The 7,170-nt window shown below is 47.2% G+C and overlaps 1 long non-coding RNA gene across 1 annotated transcript in view; it reads left to right on the forward strand.

Annotated features, from left to right (window-relative positions):
• LOC109306834 overlaps nt 1–7,170 on the forward strand; it is a 10,659-nt gene that overhangs the window by 3,390 nt on the left and 99 nt on the right. Inside the window, exon 2 of the long non-coding RNA XR_002100124.1 lies at nt 1,835–1,841. This is a non-coding gene — a long non-coding RNA (uncharacterized LOC109306834). The remainder of the gene's footprint in view (nt 1–1,834; nt 1,842–7,170) is intronic.

Consider the following 7,170-nt stretch of genomic DNA (forward strand, 5'->3'; position numbering starts at 1 on the left):
GACCCCCTGCCACAGGCAGGAATGAATGCTGGGTTCACAAGACCCCAGACAGGTGATCATCCAACCTCCTCTTGAATTTGCCCGAGGTAGGGGCGAGGACCACTTCCCTGGGAAGTTGGTTCCAGATTTTAGCCACCCTAACTGTAAAATATTGCCTTCTGATTGCTAACCCAAACCTATTTTCCATCAGCTTATTACCATTGTTCCTTGTCACCCCAAGTAGCCCTAGGGAGAAAAGGGCTCTATTTATTTGCTGTTGATCTCCCCGGATGAGTTTGTAGGCAGCCACCAGGTCCCCCCTCAGCCTCCTCTTGCTGAGGCTGTTCAGGTCCCTCAGTCTGTCCTCGTAGGGCCTGTTCTGCTGCCCCCTCACCAAGTGGGTGGCCCTCCTCTGAACCCTCTCCAGGCTGGCCACATCCCTTTTGAAGTGCGGCACCCAGAACTGGATGCACTACTACAACTGCGGCCTGACCAGTGTCGCATAGAGGGGGACTATCACCTCTCTGGACTGACTTGAGATGCACCTTTGGATGCATGACAAGGTATGGCTGGCCTTGCTGGCTGTGGTCTGGCATTGGCGGCTCATGTTCATCTTGGAGTGAATAATGACTCCAAGATCCCTTTCCGCCTCTGTGCTTTCAAGGAAGGAACTCCCCAGCCTGTATCTGTGCTGTGGATTCCTTCTCCCGAGGTGCAGCACCCTGCATTTGTCTACGTTGAACCCCATCCCACTACTCACATCTCGCCAGCTTGAGTACAACCCATCCATCACTATTCTGGGTGTGCCCTATCAGCCAATTTTTACCTATCCAACTGTGCAGGCATCAATGCCACAGTCACTTAATTTATTGATGAGGATGGGGTGAGAGACAGTGTCAAAGGCCTTTTTAAAGTCTAGAAAGACTACGTCCACGGCAACACCGTCATCCAAGGATTTAGTTACCTGGTCATAAAAGGCAACCAGGTTGGTGAGGCAGGACCTGCCTGGATGAACCCATGCTGATTGCCCCTGAGCATGATCTCTGCTGCAGGCCCCCCACAGATGTGCTCCTTGATGATTCTCCAAGAACTTCCCAAGCACCGAGGTGAGGCTTACAGGCCTATAGTTACTTGGGTCTTCCTTCCTCCCTTTCTTGAAAATTGGGACATTAGGCAGTTTCCAATCCCCCAGCACCTGGCCAGATGACCATGAATGCTCATACAGCCGGGCCAATCTCCCCAAGCAAAGCCATCTCATGGATGGCCTTCTGTTGCTCCACCAACCTTTCGAGCATCAGCTATGTGGAGTTCCACCGAGTCTCCACATCCTGCATGATTTTGTGCTATGTGATACTCAGATCTGCCTGTTTCTCCCACAGCATCTTGCCCCCCTTGATGCTGTGGTGGAAGTAGCCTGCCACCTTCCTGCGTTTTGAAATCAGCTAGCTTGTAGCAGTAGTGGTGGCGACGCTGTCACCAGCAGCCCTATCCCCCTGCAAGGCATCCCACTATTAGGTGCAGCCTGTGTGCCACACAGCGGATGCCAACAAAGTTGGCATCATGGACAGCCTTCACCATATTGGCCCCGTTGTCATGGCACCCATGATCTCCCTTGCCGTGTGGGACTCATCCGGCACCTTGGCTTGCAGTAGAGCCCACTGACAGCCTAACTGATCACACCAGTGCCCTGCGAGGGAGAGGTAGGTGTGATCGCCACCCCAGCTGCTCCAGTTGTCGGGGGTGAAGTGCAAGGCTGCCTGCAGCCCTGCCTTGCGCAGCTCCTCCCTCAAGTACTCCCTGCATGCCTCATACAGGGGGGCATGCACCACTGTCCTGCTAAAGGTAGTGCATGCAGGCTCTTTGTCAAATGGGGCCAGAAGTGCTATGAACTGCCTGAACCCTGGCTTCTCAACTAGGGAGAAGGGCTGGCTATCCAGAGCAAGCATCTCCCCAGTGCTCTGGGTGATCTTGCTTGCCTTGGGAACGCGTCCCCCTTTCTGTCCACCTTTCCCCCACTGGTCCAGTGTGGCATGCCTCTGCTTTGGGGGGAAGAGGACTTTGGAGCGAGCGGGGGACTTCCCTTTCGGCACACTCCCACTGGTGCCAGGGTGAGTAGGAAGAAGGGCGAGGGGGTGCTGCCTTCTCAGATGCAGCAGCATCACCATGGTGAAAGTGTCTCATGTCCTTGCCACAGCTCATGTGCCTTCAGCAGTGCTGGCAGATGACAAACCTGGGATCATCTGTCAGCTCTAAATGCTCCCACACTACACTACTCCCCCGCTTCTGGATTAAGGGTGAGGATCCTGCCTTATCCCACTTCTCAGCAGGCTCCCTTGCAGCATGGCCCCACATGTCTCCCTTCTGTAGCTACCCAGTGAACCAGCTTCAAGTGACTAGAGAGATGGGTCGGGATAATGCCTCGCCTGTGGTCTGGTAGTCACACACACTCCAGTGCAGGATGGATAAACCCCAGAATGGACTTCCCTCCCCTTCCTTCTCCCCCTCCCACCCTGAGACAGCACCGCAGCTGAGGGGGAGGGGCTAGGGGGGAAAGGCTGCATAATTGTAGTCTCTCTCACTGGACTGGCTCCAAAGTGGAGCTTGATCCCCCTCTCTTCCGACCCAGTAATGAATGTCTCCTGGGTTGAGAGTCAGGTTCTCATGGTGCTTTTTGTGAAGTGCTGTAAGTTAGATTGGAGAGCTGCACATCTGTCAGAACCCTTTGAGATAGGAAATGTGTCTTATCTATTGTCCCAGCCTTGCAGACTAATCTACATGGGTGGGCCCTGCATAGAGTCCTAGTGGGGCTCTATAGAATTCAGGCTGTATATATAAAGCTCCGTCTATATGTTATGACTAAATAAATACCTTAGACTAATGACTCGTCACTGAGTCTTTAAATGTGCTTATGGAGAAAGCATGATGCGCTTTTGAAGGCATAGATTGTTCAGTTCTGTATAAACATGAGCAAACCTGATGGACACACAAAATAAGTGATCGCTATCAAACAGTTCCTATCAGACACTGACCTGCCCTCTCCGCACTCTCTGGTCACAGACAATTTTATTGTAATTAGTATCCGTTATTTCAAGATTTGGATCATTTTGTTCTCAGTCAAGTGAGGTGTTTGTCACTCAAAGTTTAAGAACCTTTTTCAAATATTACTGCAAGAAATAAATGCAAGCACAAAACCCCTGGAAACTTCTGCTCACTTTGAACAACAGTTGGATCTAAACATAGACTTGAACATTTTCTTGGCCCATTGGAACCAAATCCAGGACAGAACCTCATTAGACACCTGTTAGCAACCTTGGAGATCTGAATGTTTTCAGGGCTGAAGAAAAAAGCATTTGTGTTTTATGTAATGTGCCTTTTATCTACATTTAAATGCCTGAGTATATCTGGTGGTGTACCCAATTCTAAAACAACACATTCTTTCTGGAACATCCACCTGGTCAAGTTTATGGAGTGAAATACTGCTTTGCTTTTGCATCCTCTATTTCATAGATCATTTCCTTTCACTTCTGCGCCAAAGCTCCATTGCACATTGCACCAGGTCTGAGAAGCATACCCAGAAAGTGATTTGCTGCAGGGAAGTTTCTAACTGGGTTAAGGACCATGTGTCAATTTGACACTGGACATAGCATTCTTGTATTGCCACAGCTCACCATTGTTTCAGCACGTCTTTGACCTGTAACAAACTTTTTCTCTGTCTTTGGATGTCAGAAGCCCATCACTCAAATAGGAAAAAACAGTCACATGCACTTCCTGTGCCATGGTGGTCACTAGCAAGAGACGCTTCACGACAAACAGGCTTTTGCCGGAAGCTGCCTTTGGTCAGAGCATGGGAACATCCGATGAGACTTTTCTCTTTGAAAGGGGAGAACTAGGTAGAGAGCAGCTTTGGCCAGACTTCCAAGGTGTTGAAAATCCAAAGGCAGTTTGCCTCTTGGCTGCTGCTCTGGCTCTTATGTGCTGGCAAAAGTCTCCCAAATGCCAAGTTTCCAGTTTTCATTCCACACAATCAGGCCTGTGATCCCACACAGCAGATTTGTATTTCAACCCACTCTTTGCCTGCTCTCCCAGGAGAGATTCACCAGGAACAGTGGTAGAAAAACCAAAAAGTCTATAGGGCCTGATCCTGTCATGTAAGTGATATCAGGCTTAGGCCGTGGCAATAGAATTGTTGGTAACATTTACCCCCCAAAATACAATCCTTTAGTGCAGTTTGGGAGATGAGGCAGTGATAGCTTGAAAAAAAACAAACCATACTCTCATTTTCTACTTTTTCTCTTTTAAACTGATGGAGGAGGTGTTTTGCCTCTGGTTCTATTTCAGATCCAGGCATGTTTTCCTGAAGGTATGCTATAACTTGATGGAATGTCAGGTAGTTCGGGGGCTCTCTAAAGTCTTCTGCAGCAAAATGAAGCCACGTCCTCAGGAGTAGGGCGACTGGACTGAAAACAAATACATTGACAAAATATGGTCATATTCAATCTTTATAACAGTGATATTTTTCATTCAAACCTGTATAAAGAAGATGAATATATCCCTTCTGCTATTAGCGAGCAAAGAATTCTGATCTGGGTGCCTTTTTACGTAACCATGGTCTAATCTCACTGACGCACATATTACCACTCATAATTACTGATCAAATCTAGTGAATGAATACTGAATTATATCCCCACAATGCAAGACATAGGACAATTATAACTATCTTTAGCTATATCAGCATCCTCCAATTTGATCCAGTATTCTGGCAAACAAAGTAGAGGAGACACAGGCAAAACATGAACATCCTGCCCCAAACACAACCTTTACGCAACACACAAATCACCTGGCTTTTCTCACTTTGTACTTTTCTTTCCTTCTTTTCTTCTTGCTACATTTGGGCCACTTTTCGCAGTGTTTCTCTCCTAGTGGCACACACACAAGAAATGCCTATTTGAGCAGGTAAACTTCAGGTAAGCTGTTGCAACACATTTGGGGTTTGCCACTCTCTCACATAGCTCTCTCACAGACATGGAGAAAGAATTCCCATTCTCCTGTGCAGATATGATACATAAGACTAAGAATTACAATCTGGGTCAGAGCAGAGGTCCGGCTATCTCATAACACTGTCTCCACGAGTGGCAAGGAGCAGATATTTTAGAGGATGAGTAGAAGAGAGAGTAGAGTAATGCATCCTCTATCATGATGCTAGCTAAGTCACCACACGTGTACATCCCCAAGCCCATAACTAACAGCCGTAGATTAACAACATTATAAAGGATAGTTGCATCTTTTACTGAACCTGGTTCTACTACTGGCCTCCACAACATCCAGTGGTGATGTGTTTCACAGATTAATCACGTGTGAAACAGTACTTCCTTTTGGTTGTTTGAAACCTGCTGCCTCATAATTTAATCAGGTGGCCCTAAATTTCTGTATCAGGAGACAGTAAATAGCAGCTCCCCATTTGCTTTTTCTATCCATGATTTCACTGACACCAGATTCTCCTCTGTCACACTTTTCCAAGCCTTTTTGAGCCTCTTCTCACATGTAGCCACTCCATATCCATATCTTCTGTATTGCCCTTCTCTGCACCGTTTCTTATATTAGGAGATCCTTTCTGAGATGGGGTGAACAAGACAGGCTGTCCACTACTAGAAGCTTTTTATCCTGAGTTATATTGGCAAAAAGGTGCTTTAAGATGGGGATGAATCTACCCTGAACAGGCAAGGGTTATTATCAGCATACACAAATGCATTCAAATACACTGTGTAATGGAGGCACACACACAGATGCTCTATACCAGCGGTGCCCAACATTTGCGTCCTGCAGGCAGGATGGGGCATGGCCAGGTCTCTCCCCACCCAGATCCAGACAACAGGCCAGATCCAGCTGCAAGGGGTTGCACAGCCCAAAATTATTTGTATGCCTGGAGCAGGGACAGGGCCTCAATGAGTATCCTCTGTCTGCATAGTTTTTAATCTTCCACTGGCTAATAGTTTTAAATCCTCCACTGGCTTACTATTTGACATGTTTTCCCCTATTTTAATCTAAAGTTTCTTCCATTTCCTTTTCGGACCACAAAGAGTAATTTCAGAGCAGCAATATTGCTTGGTTACTTGGGACAAACAGACCTTCCCCTGCATTTGAGCACAGGGTGACAGCCTTCTTCTGACACAGACTGGACCTTGTGACCTAGCCACCTGGGGGTCCGAAGTCTCTGCCCTTTCCCCCAGGGACCTGCCAGGTGCCAACCCCTCTGGGGCTAGGGGAGGCTCAAGTACTTTGGAGCAGCAGGCTCCACAACAGAGAGGAGCAATGTGGAGGGGACAGGAAGCACAGTGGAGCCAAACAGCACAAACACCCTGTGCCGAATCGGCGCTGCAGGGGCCAGACCAGCAAGCGCCTCTGTTGGAAATGCTTGTCCAAGATCTGCTTGTTCCAAATCCACTTTCTTCTGCTTTTTTTCCATACTGTGTTCTAACAAGGAACGTTTCTTTCTGTATCAGAGGTACCAGGGGACTTGCAGGCAACACATTGGGTGCAGCATTCTCTGCTTGCAAGAATTTACCATTTGGACGACAATGTCAAACTGACAGCTCATACACAGCTTTTTTTTGTGCTAATATTGTTTGACACATTTATATATTCAGAAGTTGCCAGAGTCTGATGAAACCTTAAACAATGTATGTAGGGGATTAAAACAAGACCATTCCAGAGTGGACAACAGACTCAGGAAGCCCTCATTTCGGAGGCCATTACTGTAGCCACTAATGTACAGCTCTTCCCAAGTAAACCTAAAAGGTAGCAGGTTATTCAGCACTTTATGAAGATTGAACTTACAGAAGAGGTTGACTTTGGACCATCTCAGGTCCAGACTCACCAGCTGCTGCTTCCCAGAACATGCCATACTAACACTTCACAACCCCACAGCCACCCAGTTAAGAAAGGATTTTGCAATGGTGGGACTGGTAGGTCAGCTATTTTATAATGTATAATCATAAATATTCACAATAATTTTGTAATTGTGGAGGAGCTGACAAAATGGCTCCTAGGCTCTTATAATGCTTGGCCCGGGAGAAAGAACCAGTCATGAGTTCTGAGGGTTTTTTCCTTCTTCTTATTTTTTAACAATAACTAGATGTCTAAACTTGTTCACACAATAACAGTTTGCAAAGGGGAAAAGAGAGAGAGAGAGAG

This window comes from Crocodylus porosus, unplaced genomic scaffold (genome assembly GCF_001723895.1).
Source record: "Crocodylus porosus isolate Cpor-Errol unplaced genomic scaffold, CroPor_comp1, whole genome shotgun sequence".
Lineage (NCBI taxonomy): Eukaryota > Metazoa > Chordata > Crocodylia > Crocodylidae > Crocodylus > Crocodylus porosus.